The sequence below is a fragment of the Pocillopora verrucosa genome, chromosome 2, assembly GCF_036669915.1.
Source record: "Pocillopora verrucosa isolate sample1 chromosome 2, ASM3666991v2, whole genome shotgun sequence".
Classification (NCBI taxonomy): domain Eukaryota; kingdom Metazoa; phylum Cnidaria; class Anthozoa; order Scleractinia; family Pocilloporidae; genus Pocillopora; species Pocillopora verrucosa.
Window position 1 is genome coordinate 10,280,149 of NC_089313.1, and position 19,307 is coordinate 10,299,455.

At 40.0% G+C, this 19,307-nt stretch overlaps 1 pseudogene; it reads right to left on the reverse strand.

Annotated features, from left to right (window-relative positions):
* Positions 1-17,322: 17,322 nt before the first annotated feature.
* Positions 17,323-18,204, reverse strand: LOC131771246 (uncharacterized; annotated as a pseudogene).
* Positions 18,205-19,307: the final 1,103 nt, after the last annotated feature.

Below are 19,307 nucleotides of genomic sequence, written 5' to 3' on the forward strand. Positions count from 1 at the left end.
GAAGTCCATCGCGGGTCGCTCATCATGGCGATCTCCGGTCTTCGAAGTAAAGCCTCAGAAACTACATCGGCCGCCCTTCGAATGAAAAAATAGGAGCTTGCTCTAATATCCTTTCAGATGCGTTGAGTGGAAAGTCACTGTCACTGAAGCCGAGTTTTGCGGCGCTGTCATCCCGAGCGATCTTCATGTTCCGGTGAATTCGGTTGTCGTTTAGTCAAAAAACACTCGCCTTGAACAGTTTGTTTTCTGCCTTGTCATGTGAAAAAACTCGCGTGTTTTCATGAGCCATGATTCGGCTGAAGTTCACTGAACATTTTACTTCAAGATTCTGTATTAGAGACAAAAACTTCAGGCAAAAGTGTCAAATTCGACTTGCCGAACTATTTTAGTTTGTAAACTATCGCAGAGTGTGAACTTTGATGGTTTGACACTTTTGACAGCTTTAGTCTTGTACAGCCAATCAGATTATTTGAGCCATTCTAACAGAGATTCTGATTGGCTTATTATAGCGTGCTTTATGGGAGTATAGAGCATGCTGACGACACTGTTGTTCGCTTTGGAAATAAAGTTTGTTTTGAAAATTGAAAGTAATGCTTGGGGAATTTAACGGATTCTTTAGTATAAAACAAATAGTGAAGCCATGACTGTGCTCTGTTCTATTATAAAGCACGTAGGAAGCGGCTTGAGCACTTAAGAAGCGCTACGTCTCGTGTTTCTCCCTACACTTTTTTCGTGCTCTAGCCGCTTCCTGCGTGCTTTAAAACAGATTATATATTAAGCTCAGTTATGCACGCATTCTGATTGGTTCTCACTTATGATCTATTGGAGGACAGACGTATAAAAATTAACACTTTTTTAAATTCTTTATTATATAAAACAAATAGATTCCAAGTTGCCGTGCGTCTGTTCAGATCACAGAGGACGTCAAAATGTAGTAAGTGCATCAGTGACACACTCGGCTGCGCCTCGTGTGCCACTTTTTTGTTCGTACCACATTTTGACGTTATCTGTGATCTATTACTGAACAGACGCACGGCAGCTTGGAATCTACTTGTTAAACAGAGCACAGTCAAGGCTTATCAATTTGTTAAGTATGTCTAACCCTTAGCAAACAAATAGAATTTGCTTTATTTCGGTCAATAAAATGAAATTTCTAATTGTCACGAACAAACTTTGCACAAAACTGAGTAAAATGTAACATCTGTTCATCACCTGAGGTGGATCATATGTAAAATTGGGAAAATGTTGAAATGCGTTAATAATTAGATTGGGACTCAAACAGGCAGTCACAAAAAAAGCTTTTACATGTATTATCAAGTTCAACATTTGGAGCCGTTTTCCTAATGCAGTGCTCGTATGCTCACGAAAACTACAGAAAAACATTTAGGTAAACGATGCAAGCTGTTTATTACCGTTTCCATAGAGCAGGAAAACAAGACGAACAACACGTTTTCATGGCCTTCACTGTTAATTATAGAGTGGTTTAGCAAGAGGACGGGAATGTCATTTCAGAACGGCGCGCGCAGCAAAAATGTCGATAAGAAACTGGGTCGAGAACGCCGTCGCGTAGTGTTGAAAAGTGATTTAGCAGTCGTTGCAATGAGAATTATCACCTCGGCTTTATAAAGATCACCATCACCTTTGAATTTTCGGTTTTATAGACTACTCTAAGGACAACGAAATTATCCTCTTTGAGAGTTATGTAACAAGCGCAAACAGAGGATAGTTATATAGATACGGCAAGTAAGTCGTCAACTATGAATCCACATGGGCGATTAAACTTTGAAACTAGTCCATTTGAGTTTAGTCTCGAGTCAGCTGATTCATATATCAAATTTTGAAGCCCACTAAATAGTTTTTTTTCCATGATTTGTGTCGCTGTCATTTCGTTTCGTGCTACAAGATTTCAGCACTACTCGTTTTTCTGTATGACTTTGTAAAGGATAATTTGGAAATCGTCGTCGTTTTTCCCCTTGTTTACTGAATATTCTTCTCAATTATGACATTACATCTCTTTTGAGCACCACCTTCTTAGAGTTGAAATGCATTTTGAACGGAATTATCAAGAGTTATGGCGAAATCAAGCGACCCAACCATGGAGTTGTTTACGAGTTCCCATTTATCCGTGAAAGAATGAAATTAACTCAAACTAGTAATCAACGAAACGGTTAGACTTAGGAGTAAGACTTCCTCCCTGTTTTATTATTTTTTTTCGTTCTTGTTTAATTCAATTTTTTTTAAACAAATGAAGTCGTTCAAGACTCAATCAAATTAATAGATTTAGAAAGCCATGCCGAAATCAAGTTGATTGTCATTTTATTTCGAAGCAAGAGCATGACTTTCTTGTCTTAGTTTTCACTGACGCTGATCAAAAATTTCAAAAATAAAAAAGTGCATACCTGAGCTATTCTCAATTTTTTTTCATCTCTGACTTCAATTCACAGAAAAGTTTTCAATCACGGTAAAAACGACAATAACAACAAATAACACTGAATAATACAGTAGGTAAGTGTCGTGATATTTCATTTTGATAAACTTCAACATGAAGTATATTTAATTTATTGATGAATTGATTCATGATAAAATTAACAGCGTCCCATTCTTAGAGTTTTCATACAGGATTAAAGAAATGTATCAAAAAACAGCCCTTTCGCATTTTAAGTCTTGCTCAAGTTTACTGAGTCCTAAAATCTTGGATCCAGCGCTTGCGAACGATTTTGTTTCCTTTCGAGAATTCAGCATAATTGAAGCAGTATATTTTCCCAAAATACACCGAATAAACCAAAGGAAGGGACCAGGTTATCCCGGAAATTAGTTCTGAAATAATTCCAAACAGCATTGTCTCATTTATAAGCCGAAAATTTACACAAATCCCAGGCGACGGGAAAACCAGCGTAATGACGTCCTGAACTTGTTGGGGAGAACGGCAACGCTAACACCGGAAATCGAAATAGAGTTGTGTCCAGACTATCCGCGCGCTTTCCTGTTCTGAAATGACGTTCCCGTCCTCTTGTTAAATCACTCTAACTATGTGTGAAAACGCTTGGAAAATGCAGCGTTCGCGCGATTGGGAAAACTATCCAAAAACGTTTAGTGAAACAAGCTGTACACTAGCGTTTTCGTGGCAGGAAAACAATCGAAAAACATCATGTTTTCATGGCATTCACCGTTAGTAATTCTGTGGGAAAACACTTGGAAAATGCAGCGTTCGCGCACTAGGGAAAACTATAGAAAAACGTTCATGAAAACAAGCTATACACAAGCGTTTTCGTATCAGAAAACGTTGGTGTGAAGTTTAATTTTTCAGTCTTACCATTTCGGAAAATTAATGATGAACGAGGGTTTATGTGCCGTGTGTACTTTAATGCATGGTTTCCTCTCATAGACTGTCGGCTTGTTTTACTTGCGATAAACGAGCTTGAGTAATTTATTGTTCACTCAGCTGACAGTGGTACATTTTTGAAACGAGTAACCTTTCGGACGGGACTGATTTCATTATGTTTGCGGTCGCAAATGAGAAACAACGCTTGAGTGTGGCTCTCATAACAAGGCGTTTCTTCTAACATCCGTTTACAGCATGTTTCTGTTATTATACGCTTGCTCTCTAAACTTCCCAAGTGCTTCATATCTCGATGAACGCATGCTGACGTATGAACCAATTGTTAATTGTAATCATTCCTAGAGAACTCTCAGCTAGAGACGAAACGCGTTGAAAGAAATAAACAAAAAGTTACAACAGTAACAAGTCTTCCTTTGTGCTGCTCGCTAGTCTCCGTTAAAAAGAATTTAAAAAAAAAGATAAAATCTTTTACATTTTCGTAACGTGGAAGAAGAGTTTCATTCCAGATGACGACCTCCCATAATACGCGACAACACTTTGCGCTTAGTCACGCTCACTCCAGATTCGATGGATACACCGGACAGAAACTAAAGTCAAAAACTTTTCGGCATGGACAGAAAAATATTTCTTAAAGTATAGGACTCCATAATGGTTAAGAGGAAAAAATTATGGGAATTTTTTTTTTTTACAGCTGTTTCGAATGGCGAGCAAATTGCCTGTGGCTCTAAATACAGACATGCGATCCGTCGCGTTTCGATTATTCAAACTTCATTATTTTATTTCTCACTTCTTATTTCATACTCTTTAAATGGTGACCTATATCAGAATGGGACAAATCTTATTTTTTTCGCTCGTAAATTTCGGCAGCAGCTGGAAGCAAGGGCGAAGTTGTTACTTTCACTTCTTGACATGGCGCTTTTCACTGCCTTGCACACGTGTGACGTATCACCTCTCATGACCTGGATCAGACCGTTTTCAAAATGGCAGCCGATTAAGCGTCAAAAGATTTTTGTAAAATTTGGTTTTGCACAATATATTGTTTATTGGCTCGTTTTCAACGGCTCTGATTGGTGCATTTCGATCCTTGCTGTTTCCTTGCGTGTTTGACCCTGCGTGTGTAGTAATAATGCATGGGTCTTCCAGTCTCTGCGATATACACCATGCCGCATTCACAGGGAATCCTGTAAACTACGCCATCTTGTTTAGCCGGGTCGACGCTGTCGACCCGGCTAAACAGAATTAAGGAGCACGATCGAGATATCAGACCAGCCCGTACCGAGACCTCCGCCACTCTGGAACGGTGTAAAGTTTATTGATCGTGACCCTTATTACTACACGCGCAGGGTCAAAGAGGCAATTCATATAAGACTTTACCCTGATAACATCAACACGATCAAAAAAACACAACAACAGGAGAGCCGTGCGACAGCGGACCGCCGAGGGAGCAAATCACTGAGTGAAACAGCAAGGATCGAAATACACCAATCAGAGCTGTTGAAAAACAACTAATCACAGTAGAGCATCATGCTTTATAAGATCACGCATGACCAGTCGACCTCATCACCTGAAGAAGACTAGCAGTATTCAGTCGAACTTCACTATCTTCATCACAAGTGACTACATCGTGAGACAAACGGAAAACTTGGCTTTTATTAATAATCATACAAGTCGTATATATCATAATTGTGGTTTTCATGTACATTTGTACCCATAAAGCCGTTGGGTTTCCTCGTTCATTGTTAACCCTTTTTAACAGTCGACGTTTTTGATTGAAACATTACTGTATTAACACTCACAAAGAAGAAGGTTTTGTTACTCTTTCTTGCAGCCAGACAAAAAAACTTTTGAAAGCACTTCTGATCATGTTCTTTGCTTTTCAAATATAGCGCTCCCCATTTTCGTACGACAAGGCATTGGATTATGATGTTTCTCCATAGGGTCAGAGGTTGAAATTATTAACAGCCTTACCATTATTTACAAGTAAAGCAAACTTTGTCACCAACTTTTTGTCTTTGGCAATGCCCTCCTAATTCACGAATAAAATTCTCCGCTTCGGAAACCGTAGCGAAAAGGGAAGCCATTTTATTTCTCTCTTCGGCTGCTTGGAGATGGATAGTGCAAGGCCAATCAGCGCTTGCGATAATCGACGGTGTGGTACATTCTCACTGTTGTAATAGCTACTTTGAAAATAAACAATTCGTTTTTACTACTAATAAGAAAACGCAGTCGCACGAGTGCATTTCGTAATTTAGGAGCGAAAGGATGTTTTGAAAATTCTTCATTGCTCGAAACACAGGTTCTAGTAATAGATGTGCACGAGCAGTTCAAACAATTTTTATGAATGACATTCTCAATGAAATCCCGTCACGACCCAACTTTGCACTTCCTCCGTGCACATTACTCGAAATGCTTTATCAACGGTTTTGAATATACTGAATAAATTATTTTTCGTAGTATCATGGAGATTTAACATCTATAAAAGCTTAACTTTTACGATGTGCGATACGAATATCACTTAAATAATTAATTAAGTGCATTCGTCACCGAACGACTAGAAACATGTCATTTTATTAAGTCTGCGATAAATGACCTCAGCCAAGCAAATTAACTGTCTTTAACCTACCACTGGATTGCTCTCCTCCATGAAGGTGTCCCTACTGAAGGTAACTTCCATGATTCCACCGCAGCGCTCGCCATAGCCCGGAATGGGACCATCGCGGTTAATACCTGTTACAGCGATTGTGTGTTGTGTGTATGTTGTTGACATAACCATCGTATGCACAACAGTCTTGAAAAAGGCGTCCACCATTGCCAGCAGCAAACACATAGATTGAACCTTTTCCGTTGCGACCCTATGTGAGGTAAGCCAGCTTCAAATTAACACAGCTGTTTAAAAAGTATTTCAAACATTTTCAATATGGATCGTTGGCATATAACTTTCATATTTTTATCTATCTAGGCTATATTGCCTTGCGTCTGTTCAGCGATAAATCACAGATGACGTCAAAATGTGGTAAGAACAGATAAGTGGCAGTACAGCCGAGTGTGTCACTGATGTTCTCACTACATTTTGACGTCAACTGTGATTCATTGCTGTATAGACCCACGGCAATATGAAAGCTATGTGTTATATACGATAAAAAAGAAAAATTATGTTAATGGTGACATCACCTGGGCGTCTGTCATCCAAGAGATCATAAGTAAGAACGAATCAAAATGCGTGAAGGTTCAGCTAGATACATACATACAGTGTGCATGTAGATAGATAGCCAATCAGATTGTAGCATTTATGATAGAGCGTAAGTAGATTTCCACTAAATAGTTTTAAAATTTCCTCCCAAGTCCGTTTAAAGTTGAGGGTATTCCTGCTACATACTTGCATTTGACCCTTTCTCTAATACAGACTGTGTCAAATTTACTGGGCCGTCAACTTCAAAACCCATGTCACCCGGTCCCCAGCTATTTGAGTAAATATCGATGTAATTTCGCTTGAAGCTCAGAGCTATGGCCTCCACATCATCTGTTGCCATTTCATCATAATACAACCGAATGTCTAAAATGAAAGATTCAATGGAAATTTTATGGATAAGGAGTCCTTAGGCTTCGATTTAGTTTAATGCTAATCAAAGGAAACACATCAGCAAATGTGGGGATGATATTGTTTTAAAACGCCCGGAGAACAAGAAAAAAAGCGAGAGAAGGGTGTATCTCATGTACCATCTGGGCATTTGTCACTATCTGTTAACTCCAAACACGAAAACGTGCCGCGCTGAGTGAAAAGAAATGACAGCCGGAAGTCTTTTAAATTCCCTAACTTTTCTCTGACAAATGTAAAAATTCCCTGATCAAATAAATTAACTATTTCATAAATAAGTCCTGATAGTGCCTTCAAAGTCTTTAAAAAGAAATTTATTTACGCTTTCAACAAGTCACATGCAGTTTACATAAGCTGAGACGGGTAAGGTAACGCCGAATCCGATCCAAATAACACGTCGGCCGACTGTCTACTGTACATTAATTGACTGTCTACTGTACCGGCCGACTGTCTAAAGTATGTCTGTCGACTGTCGGCCGAATGTCGACCGACATTCCTGCGCTTACTATTTTGATGTCAGCGTTCAGAATCCGGTCCGAAAAAATTGTCCTCAGGTCGCTCAGTGCCCTCATCATTGTAAGCTTTACTTCCAGACACCTTTAAAGCCCAAAGGGACATCAGGTGAAGCCATGTACTCAACGGGATGTTGGATCCTTCGATAAACGTGATGCGCAAAAAAGATTGACTTTCTAGGAAACCAAACATTAGCTCGTCGTTCAATTTCATCGAACAATATTCTACCAATCATAGGCGTTTCATGTCTATGAAAATGTACCAAAAAATTTAAATCTTTAGATAGCAGTAAAAACAGAACAAAAAGAAGTTTTACGATTTCATTCACAAACCATCTTGAGCTTGAATTTGAACGTTCAGTATTGTGCAAAAGCAACAAAAACGAAATGCACCACTTTCGTTCTTTCTTTTTGCGAAGTTTCCTCGAAAGCGCGAAGAAAAGTTTTTGCGACTGATTGTGGCTTTCTAAGCGACATAGCGAGATTGTGCGAGATTGCTTGCCTGTGTTCGAAAGTCCACGGAGCAGTCGGTCATGTAACGAACATGAAAGGTTTCAGACATCAAAATAAACTGCATTCATTATTGTTTTTCTGTTATAGCCCCTGTACATAGTTTTCCTTCGACTGTGCCATTGATGGTCCGGCTGTTGTCTGTACCGGCAAATTCAACTTCGTCGGTAAGAGTGGATGCCCGGTTGTAGTGATACTGGAAGCCGCGATGGCATTCTTCTCGACAAGGGGGTTTTCGTAATTCCGTTTGGATATTGCCAGAGAGAGTTGTCGTTGCTCTACTTCGTCGGCTCTTTTGTAGTCGTCGAGGGACTGTACGTTTCTATGTCCTGTGACTTTGATGATATCTGAGCGTTCAACGTTTGCTTTCTTCAGCTTGCTGACTGTTTTTCTTGCACTGTGATTCGTTAATTTCTTCTCACTTTCCTCTACTTTTCTCTATCACTTTCATCATGCTGCTTATGGTTTTTTCTCTCGAGGGCTAACTTTAGTTGTCGTTCAACTTTTGATTTCGTTTGACACCAATTGATCGCGTGGATTAGTTTAGTTTCTCGGGCTCGTTTTCTTCTATTCCGTCGTCGATTTCTTTCACATCACACCAAGTTTTCCAGACATTTAGAAAGAGGTGCTTTTTACTGTGTTCGCTTTTTTTTTTTTTCTCTGAAATTTTTGAGTTGTTCAATCGTTGTTTCATTAGAAATCCAAATCGTTGTTTTCTGAAAATCTCAATCATTTTTTTTCACGCGTGTTGCTTCATATTTTCTGCCAACGTGGTACCATAGAAACAGCTCCAATCTGATTGGCTTTCGATAAATTATATTGTTTCTAAGCCAATCAGATCAAACCACTTTTGTAAATTTCACTTGTGTTACAACTTTGCACCCGTGTTACATGAAAAATGCACTCATTTTCAGCCAATCGGACGCGCGTAAGCAAGTTCTTATTTGCTGGAAATGTAAGTATATGTCTCATTGACACCTGAACCGACCGTAACCTCGATGGCAGGTGAACATAATGAAAGGGTATATTACTTCGTAATAGACCGCGCTCACCGTGGAGTCTCTGTGGCTCAGTGGCAGAACATCGGAGCTCGGAATCCGAAGGTCTGAGGTTCGATTCCTCATAGGGATTCAGATTTTTTTTCCTTTGTCCTACGCTCGTGACAAGACGAAAAAACATCTTTCTTTGTTTATGAACCTGTTGGTGAAATCAGGCCTTCGCGATTTGAACCGCTAGGACGAACTTAAAATAGAGCGCGATAGTCAGAAGAGGAGCCGCACTCGCCTCAATCAAGAAAGCGAGAATGGTGAGTGCATTTACGCTTGTAACTAAAGTATCTGAAGTAAAGAAAAGGTATCTCAAGTAAAGAAAACCAAATGTGCAGACTCTTGAATACCGCGGGAGCGTAGTGTTTTTATGCTACACGCACGCACCTTCCGAAGCTAAGGTTTCACTGACTGAAAATATAAACATACAAACTTGTGGAATTGGATGGATGGATAATACACGTTTCCACGCGATTGAATCGGTTTTATGTTTTCCTGTGTTGAATTTGGCGAATGATTAAAGTTTTTCTCGGCTTCTACCTAAGAACCAGGTTTGTGTAGTTTCGGCAGACCATAAAGTTTCTGTGGATGTGGTACTGAGCACCCTAGTCACTAGTAGCGTTGGGTGTCAATGGCGTTTGTCACTGACATACAGTTTACTAGAGAGGTCGAAGAAAATGGTAAACTACCTTTTCTAGTCTGCCTGGTAAGCCGTGACAACACTGAATTACCTGCTATACTCTCCCACCGACGCAGCACCATAGAAACTTACCCCTTTATTAGTATGCAATACGACAGACAGCTCATCCGACGAGAACTGACAAGTACTTTAACCGTGTTTTTTCAAAGAACAATTACAACGAAGAATTCATCCAACGTAACACTCACCGGCCTACTACTATTACCGAAGCTAACGACAACGCAACTCCTACGACCACCGCAACTATACCATACACAAACCTATTACCACACTACGGCAGTTACTGACTAACGTCAAAGACAAAGACGAACCCAGGAACAGACAGGGAGCAGTATATAAGATCAATTGCTCCGACTGCCACGCCTCCTACATCGGTGAGACTGTCAGAAACCTCACAGCTAGACTGACTGAACACAAACGAGCGACGAGGAAAGATGATTTCAACAATCACATTGTTGAACATCACCGTCTTACGAACCACACTATTAACTGGGACTCTGCGCAATGCCTAACCTACAGCACCAACTACTTTCAACGACTGACCCTGGAAAGCTGGTTTACTAACTTGGAACAGACTCCCCTGAACAGATGTTAACCACTACCGGCACCATACAAACGACTCATTCACGACATTAACATTACAAACGAACCAAACAGAACGACCTAACTAACGGATCCAAACCGACCAATCACGACTGACCTACGCCACTTGAGTCTTACAGCCAATAACATCATGGCAAAACTGACTAATCAGTTTCTACAAACCGGACTAAGTACATTCGACTGACAACAACCTTTCACTTGACTCTGATGATGACTTCCGCTCAGGTTGTCGAAACGTCAGTCACCATTACAGACAACAGTCCTTCTCAGGACTACGCTCACCCGGACGATCAAACTACACTATTGCATGTTACCCCCGGGTTCAAACCATTTACTGTATAAAAATATTCTCACTTGGGTTTAAAAAAATTGTAGCAAGCCAGAAGAGTTTTTTGATTTGGAAACCCCATGTAAAAATTGATGTCCGAATCAGTCTTTAAGTCTTGTTATTCCACACTAGCTTTGGAGAAGCTCGTCGACGTTTTTCAAAAGATTTTTATTTTTTAGCTTCAGAGACTTTATTTGATCTTCTAGCTTCGCAATGTGCGCGCACAAATCGCTGATTTCATCAGAAGCGGGGGGAATCGCTGTCTTCACTCACGCTACCGAAGGATGGCATCTCAGCTGCTGAAGAGGGATGTTGTGACCGCTTACGTGGCGATTTCATCTTCGGAGATGTTGTAGACCAGGGAAAGATCGAGGAAATGGCATCATCTATTAAATATCGGCGGCCTATTAAGCTTTTACGAAAATCAGTTTGCTTTAAATGTAACGAGCAGATCTTAGTTCGCTCTGTGATCTGAAATGTTGGGGACACATCCCGTCGAATTTTTGTTAGCCAAGCCTAAAACGAAGATAGGACGTAAGAACAACAACTACAAAACAAAACACATATTTACTGCTACTGTAAGTGTATAACAATAACAGGGATTGAAAAAAAACCTTAAGTCTTCCTGGATCTGTCGTTGGAAGGCTGTGATAAGTGATCTTTCGTCCGTCCGGCCTTATTCGATATCCGCTCATACAGCATAGCGGCACGCAATAGTTATCAGGCACGTTTTACCACTCAGAAAATGACTCATTTTTGGACCGAAAGGAAGTGTAATCCAACTGGTTCTGACTGGCACGAAATACTTGAAAACAGACGCTGCCTGCCCTTAGCAACGGCGTTGCTACCGAAAAGCCTCGCTTTGGAGCGATCGTCGCCATATTTGCAATCGGTGTATTCTGTAAAGAACATGTGCGCGCAAATGTTAACTCGTATATTTTGAAAATAAGTTTTATGAACTGCTCCAAGGCAAAGACAGGGTTTGCAGCGATCATCCAGCCTTTGGTGGATTACGAGTATCAACATAATAAGGAACTTCAACTGAATTTATTATCCACGCTCCTAGAAATTTCGTCCTCTCAGTCGCTTTGTACCATAGAACAATTGAGGCCAATTACATATAAACATAATGAACATTGTTTTGGTAGGCCGATACCTTTTGATGACCTATTGTTGTTAAACTGTGACAAACAACGCTTCCTGCTCAGATCACCAGAATTGGACAAGTGTTTTCACGACGTTACTACCATTCTTTGTCCTGGAAATCTTTTGCATACCGTTCTACAGCCAACGTGGCTCGGGTTACCTTGCACGCTGTCCTCGAAGATGGCTTTCAAACAGTTCCATCAAATTCTCTTACAATGTTGTCATACACCATCAATGCTATTACTTGGTGGCCGTTACTATCTCAGCACTGGGTTTCATAGTCTCTCTTTGTACTCGCTTACTTCCACAACTCACCTGTTCCTGTCACCGTTATCAATAATTCACGTCCTATGTAATACTTCTTTCAATACACTTACGTGTTTCGTTTCTGAAAACCATTTTACCTACGTTCCCTGGGCAACAGCAACTAAAACCTCAGTTAATATTTTGGTACCCCACATTCCACTTACATCGGATTTTAAGGTCGATAATTCCACTCTCGTTTCTCTTGATAATACTTACGACCTTCTCCACCATACTCTCACACAACGCCTCACGCAACTCAAAGCTGACATAAGTCGGCTGCAACCCACTTTCATTACCTCCGTCAACTAAATTTTTATTTGTCTAGCTTTCACATTTGCTCTTATTGATTTTGTCGCTGTTCTAATTCTCTTTCGTCAAACTCGCCGTCCACGTCAACTATTAAAAATACCGACCATTTCTTTGTAAACTCGTGGAACTACCACGCAAGACTAACCACGCGTCACGTAAATTAATTTCGCACTTTCCAGTTTTTATCCTCACCTATCGGCATTTGTTATTCCCTTCATTGACCGCTCTTTGTATATCTTGCTATAAAGTTCAGCCCATTCCCCCTCATTTGTTATCTCCAAGTTTTCTGGGCTGTTCCAGTTTTTGAACAAAAAACCTCATGACGTTTTCTCATCCGAAATGGTCAGGTATATTGATGTGATTGTCACAGTAGATGGATTCTGCATGGTGAGGAAGAGTTTATCGTAAAAGCCATGGCCGTGGTTTCGTTAAAGGTCTCCTTCCAGTGGTCACAAACCTACCACACTGCGTTCCTCGCGTATCTTCCTTGGGACAACTTGACAACCTGCATGACACAAGAAAAACGCCATGGTCACTCCATCGATACTCCGGGAGCCGCTCAGTAGAAGGCGTTGTGCCATCTACGCTGGGCCCTGTGCCAGGTGCAACTGGCTTGGCTGACAAAAACGCATCTACCGTCCCCACCAGTTCGCGTCTGGACGAAAGGTCTACACAATTCGCGTTTCGTTGCGACTCTCCTCCCCTAGTACGCGCCAGAAGTGAAGAATCCAGAAGACCTGGGATCTCCGGCAATCCGACAGCTGTTACTAGACCAAGACCAACGCGTAACTCCGGAAACGCTGGAAAAGGTCGTCTCCTCAGCCGCTTGGGTCGAGGAACACTAAAACCACGAACAGTAGTACGCTGCGATATTTTTTTTATTGTCAATAATTTTGAACTGCTCTTCATTTTTCTCATTTATCAACTTAATTCCATTTTTGTACTTGCTTGTTGTTTCTTTTGAACCGCCGAGGTCATTATATGTTGGCTTGTTCGGTTTCTGCCGCGGTTCAGGCGCAAAAAAAAATCAAATACAAAATTAAAAAACAAACGCACACAATCTAACAAACAAAAAAGACAACCGTCCTACGTCTTCTTTGCTGTGCTTTTAGGTTCCTTGTTAATGATTCTTTCCCTGTTGATTTACTGTGCTTTCTGTTTTTTCTCTCAACCAGGAGGTCTCGATATAAGGTGGGAGGAATGTAACAATAGGATTTTCAGTCATCAAGTTTTTGTGCTAACGCTAAAAATATATATATATATATATATATTATTCAACGTAGAAACTGCGAGATTTTGCTAAGTTCAGCAATGCTTAAATGCTACGCTTTCCAATACAGTCAGTCGTAAACAGTTGTTATTAGATCATAACTGTAATTAGTGTCAAACTGTAACCGTCGCCTGTCATAGCCTTTTGTGTAGTTGTTATTCACCTGAGCTTTCTAAAAACGATTAATCTTGTAAAAGGGGAAATTCCTGCCTAGCCAATCGTTGTATCAGATTAAGTGATCCTTTAGATCATTCACAGCATTACCTAACCCTTTGAACCCTAGGCTTAAATAGAGTTGTTTTGTAAAGCTTTCTTTGCTCAAAGAAAATACAAAACCAGTCAGCTTAGCTGTGCTTGCAGAATAAATCTACGTCGGAGCCAACTTTGTTGTTTTTAGTCATTGTCTCAAGGATAGTCAACAGTCATAATAGATCCCAACCTTTCCGCAGCCAGCGAGTGCCCCTAGGAAAACCTTTTCCCAGAAGAAGTCTATCGGGTTGTTCCCCGTCCGTCTATTTGTGAAGGCAAAAACCTGTTTTCACATTATTTATCACATGGCCCCCAAATCTCTTACCACTGTCAGCTCATTGTTTATTTATTAAGCTTTCTGTCTAACCATTTCATTAACCTCAAAAAAATGCGTGGGCCTCATCTCATGAGTTTCAACTGGTGCCGTTTTTTTCTCATTTTCATGTGTTATTTGAAACGAATGGCATCAGCTTCATTCTGTCTTGTTTATTTCAGTAGAATACTCCTGCCATGCGAAATAAATTTTGAGTCGAAGTGTACCATGAGACTCGAAGATTAATATTATCAAACTTTCTCTGGTTCTTGAAATATGAAACAAGTGATACAACAAATGGATAAGGGGCTGGAACTCTTTGTTTAGGTATTTCTGTCGTATTTAAAAACCAATTTCAGGTTAAAATGCCTTCAAACCAGTTCGACTTACATTTCACTTTGCCAGAAGTGCCTTGATCCTTTGATTTTTATTTCTTAATTGAGAATGATGGTAAGAATTAACTTTTGTGTTCTCTGCTGTTTAGGGAGATGTGAAGTGACCCCACTATACATATAGTTGGTACTATTGACAGAGTAGATAGGTGTAACATTTACTGTGGCAAGCTAGTATTCAAGAGATTGTCATTAATACTGGAAGCTTACTACTGGTTTAAATTATCAATCTTTTGTTCTATCCACACAACTTGCCTAAACTAGCTTATGCTACATGCAATTTATGTCTATACTTAATTTGCAACTGTAAAATTAACAATGAAGTTTTTGAAAGTTTTGTCCAAATTTCATTGGAAACGAATATGAGGAGTGATCAGGTGAATTATTGTCATGTTCCTTAAGAGTGTTTGGGCTTCCCGTGAGAACTAAAAAATTTCTTAAGTGACTGATTTATGATTTGTCTGCCCTAAAATTTGCACAGCCAAACCCCTGACTACAAAATTATAAATTTCCTTAAATAGCCATCCAAGCCGGTGCCCATTACTGCAGAATATGCAATGTCAAAGTCCCCTTTTGACTTAGATCTCATTTCTCTAAAATCTGATGGATGTAAATCATCCATTTTCATAAAGAGATCAACAAAACTCTCCACATTAGTTTAATCTGACCTCATTTAGTCTTGTTCCCAGGAAAAAAGGCTTTTGGAAAAATTTTGTTTTACATCCTCACTGTTAAATATCAGGTTCTTTCTTGCTTGGCATGAAAAAAGAGTCTGCTCAGACCATCCGATTGTCACTCGACGCAGGTGTGTACCAACGGTCTCTCACATCAAACAAAAATTTATAGAACATGCGCAAACAAACTGGCTCTCTGCTCATCCTTTCACAATATTCACGGGTTTCATAATTTCCCCGCTGACCAAATTTACTGTGTACTCTTACCGTCGACGAAACGCCTTCGATATAGCGTCACCCAATTCTTGGACATCGAACACAAGCACTACTGGACATCAGTGGCCCTGTATTCTATAGTTAATCCGTGCAAGATAAGAAGGTTTATACTTTTAAGCGATTCATTTCGAGGAATCCTGGCAAGAATCATCGAAATGGTGCACTATGGCAGATATAATTCTCATGGTGCGTGTCACTCAGGGAGCCGATCGGAAAGTGGACAACGGCGGTTTCGTCAATACAGAAATAAGTCCTTTCCTGCCAAAACGAAGGTGTAAATGTCTCAATTCATCATATTCAAGCCCACTTCCAGCAATTTTATCAGCCATATTCTGCTTTATAGGGCCGTCACCACCACTATTTTAAAGTTCCTATTTAAATTCACGACTTATACGCAAGAGTGGGTGTGCAGCTCGAACTAGGAGCCCGAGTATTTAATGCCGTCCGACAAAGTTACACAGAATAGTAAACCACTAGTCATCACCTCTCGGGCTAAAACGTTTTTGTGTCGCCGCCTGATACGAAAACCCACATAACCCAATGGGAGAAATGGGAACGTATTCCCCATCCAAATGCTGGCGCACCAACCTCTGGGGGTTAGAGGTAAAACAGCTTAATTACATGCAACATAAAATTTAACGTAAAACTAGAAAAGTTCGAGAGCTGAAATGAATACATTACAAATATCAAACCTTAAATACGCTATACATCAAAAGACTCAATTAACGTCATAGCGGCCCACGTGCTAACATACCAATAGAAAAATATTTACATTCTTTGTCACTGCCGCTCACAGTTTAGTTCCGTCGAATGTAAATACATTTTGCCGCGAAAGGACATGAGTCGGCGATAACGACTGTCAAGATGGTTCACCTTCACCTTCACCGTTTTCCAAGGAGGAGTGTTTGCTCTAGATGAGTGACTTAAGAAATGTTACAGTGTCTGCAAACCTGACGTTGATGGAGCTTAATTCAGTGATAAAACTGTCATTACAATTTCGTAGGAGAATGGGAATGTCAAATTAAAATGCATTGTGACCTGCAAGGACTGTGCAAACGGGCTTTGATGTGTTCGAAGCAGATGCGGTTGCGCTTTCCTTTAGAAATGTTAAGAGATCAGTTAGTGCACTTTTTAAAGGTAAAGTTGCTAGAGCTTGACTCTCTTTGAATAGAGTACGCTTTCCGTTAACAGTTTTCACAATGAGCTGGTTTACTTTTGACGTGTGAGGATCGATGTCTCTGTTGGGAAGAATGCAGAACCGAAACTGTTTGCCAGAGTGATCGACGGCAGCTACCTGGCAAAGTTCTGCTCTGTTAGCTCTCCAGTGGAATTTGTTTCCGTGTCAAATAAAACAAAATTAGAGAATTTATGATCGTCGAACTTTTCCTCTCTGGTACATGGTCGCTGTGTGAATTTTTGTACTGCATTTTCATATTTTTCTTGTTTTGTTTTTGTAATGTGAACAGCATAAAGTACATTAATTGACAATGTAATGTTGACTTCGCCTGATGTCTCGGATAAATTCAAGTTTAGTCCAACGTTACTTTCATACGTTCTTGTCTCTTTGGCATCTTTTCTAGCTGCGTCTGAAAATTTTTCGCTTGCTTAACTGTGATCTTCATCGTTTAAATTCTACAGTTGACTTTCTACATTTGTGCATGTGACTTTTCCTATCCATGTTTTCGTTGAGTTCTTTACAAAAATCTCCGGCTCAATCTTAGCCACTCTGGTGTTCTTGAGATCTATTCGTAACCTATATTTTTGGTGAGACACAACAGGACACTTGAAAATCGTTACTTCCGCTTACTCCATAGTGGCGAAATTTTAGGTTCTTGTACCCGACTACACCACTGAAAGATTCATTGCTTTGGGAATTAGCTACAGGGATAAGTTTCTCTATAACAGTGTCTGTGCTATGTTCTCCAAACAGTGATGTCAGCACTGAAATTGACATCACTGTGTTTTCGAAGTTGTTTTTCATGGACGGGTTTCCCATGAGGCAGATCTTTATGGGTGTACTTGGAGGAATCCGTTTTAAAAGCACACCATGAATCATCACGGCCATGATGTTCGCCAAAAGCATATGGAATTATGTTCTGCACTGCAGTTTTCATGCAGGTGTGATTTCCCTTATTCTGCACAATACAATATGTAAAACATTTTACAAGATAGTTAATGACTTTTTGGGACAAAATTGAATAGTTTGGAAATTTGCTGCGTTGACTTAGATTACTCAAGCGTGTTGTAGAAGACCTCTCAATGTGGATGGTGTCGCTCTACCTTTCTACACCATAAGGGACGTTTTGCTTAATATGCAGTTCAGTTGTGGAATCTTCATCTCCTGAATATGTGGATTATCTCACATTTGATTTAGGTGCATCGTTAAAAAGTTTCAGAGCAGCAATAGGCTCCATAGCCTTGGATAAACCTGTATGGGTTTTTCTGCAGTCGTGCTGTTTTGGTGTTTTTCCTGCTTGTTTCGCAGCAGAACAGCAGCGAAATGTTTATTTTTTGTAATATACTCCAGCACTTTTCCAGTGGAAAGGCCTATAACTGCTGTATGGCCAATCGTTGAATTATAGCCACGCCCCAGTTTTTGTCATCCCATATCATACGAACACGAAACTGACACCAATTTTTTTTATTTATTTCAGCACCACTTTCAGTTGCTTGCATTAAATCCCCTTGTGTCTCGTTGGAGTGTATCATTCGAATTTGGTTTTTGTGGAGGAAAGACCAGATTTACACACGACATTGCAGCAAACAAACAAGCAAACTCACAACTTCAAAATAAAAAATTTGAATTTACTTAGAATTGCTTTCTTCGCCGTTTACTTAATGAACAGAGGCTCTTCGTAAATGAATTAATCGTCGATGAGAGTGAATAATATTTTCCATATGATCATTGACTGTTTTTGAAGAAAACATTGTCGTGACAGTCCTTGCCAAACTAGTTTCGTTGTTTTTCAAAAGTGTACACGCGCTTTTTTTTTCTTACGCACTCTCCAATTGACAGGTGGCAGATTGTGACAGATACTTGTAAAATAATGTTTCAAGGTTTGTTTGGAAGCCCTTTAAATCACCTTTATAATCACGAAAATGGAAATTGTTTCGGTGAAGCATCTCTCTTTAATTTGCCACACCGCTACTTTAACCACCATTTACTCGCTCAAAAATGGTTCAGTTCATGGAAAGAATTTCGATAAGTTTTTTAAAACATTAAATATGTTATTTACCGGCTAAGGGTCGGTCCATATACATCCTCGGAGACCCAGGGAAGAGCTCTTCCGCCCGGACTTGAAATCGACCCACAGCCCCTGGGTCTCCGAGGATGGTCCATATAGTGAAAAATTGTGACCGAGATCTTGAAAATGCTGGAAAAATGAAATTTGTCGATTTTGTGAAATTTACTGAGAATATAGGGCCGCCGGCCATTTAGAGTTTTGAAAACCTTGAGCAGCAGTCGAGCTGAAAAAAGTTCTAAGTGTCACAAAACATGGTTTCGTCTTCTGAGCCCAGCGTAAACCAAACACTAGACTTGAGATCCATAAAGCATTTTAAGATCGCTTGAACTTTCTAAATCGACATATGATAGTTTAGACTTGCTGGAATTTTTCGATTTTGTGAAATTTACTGAGAATGTAGGACTGCCGGCCATTTAGTGTTTTCAACACCTTGACCGGTTACTGGCCATATAGCCAGAGCGTTTACTTAATGATTCTTCCGTTCTTTTCTTTA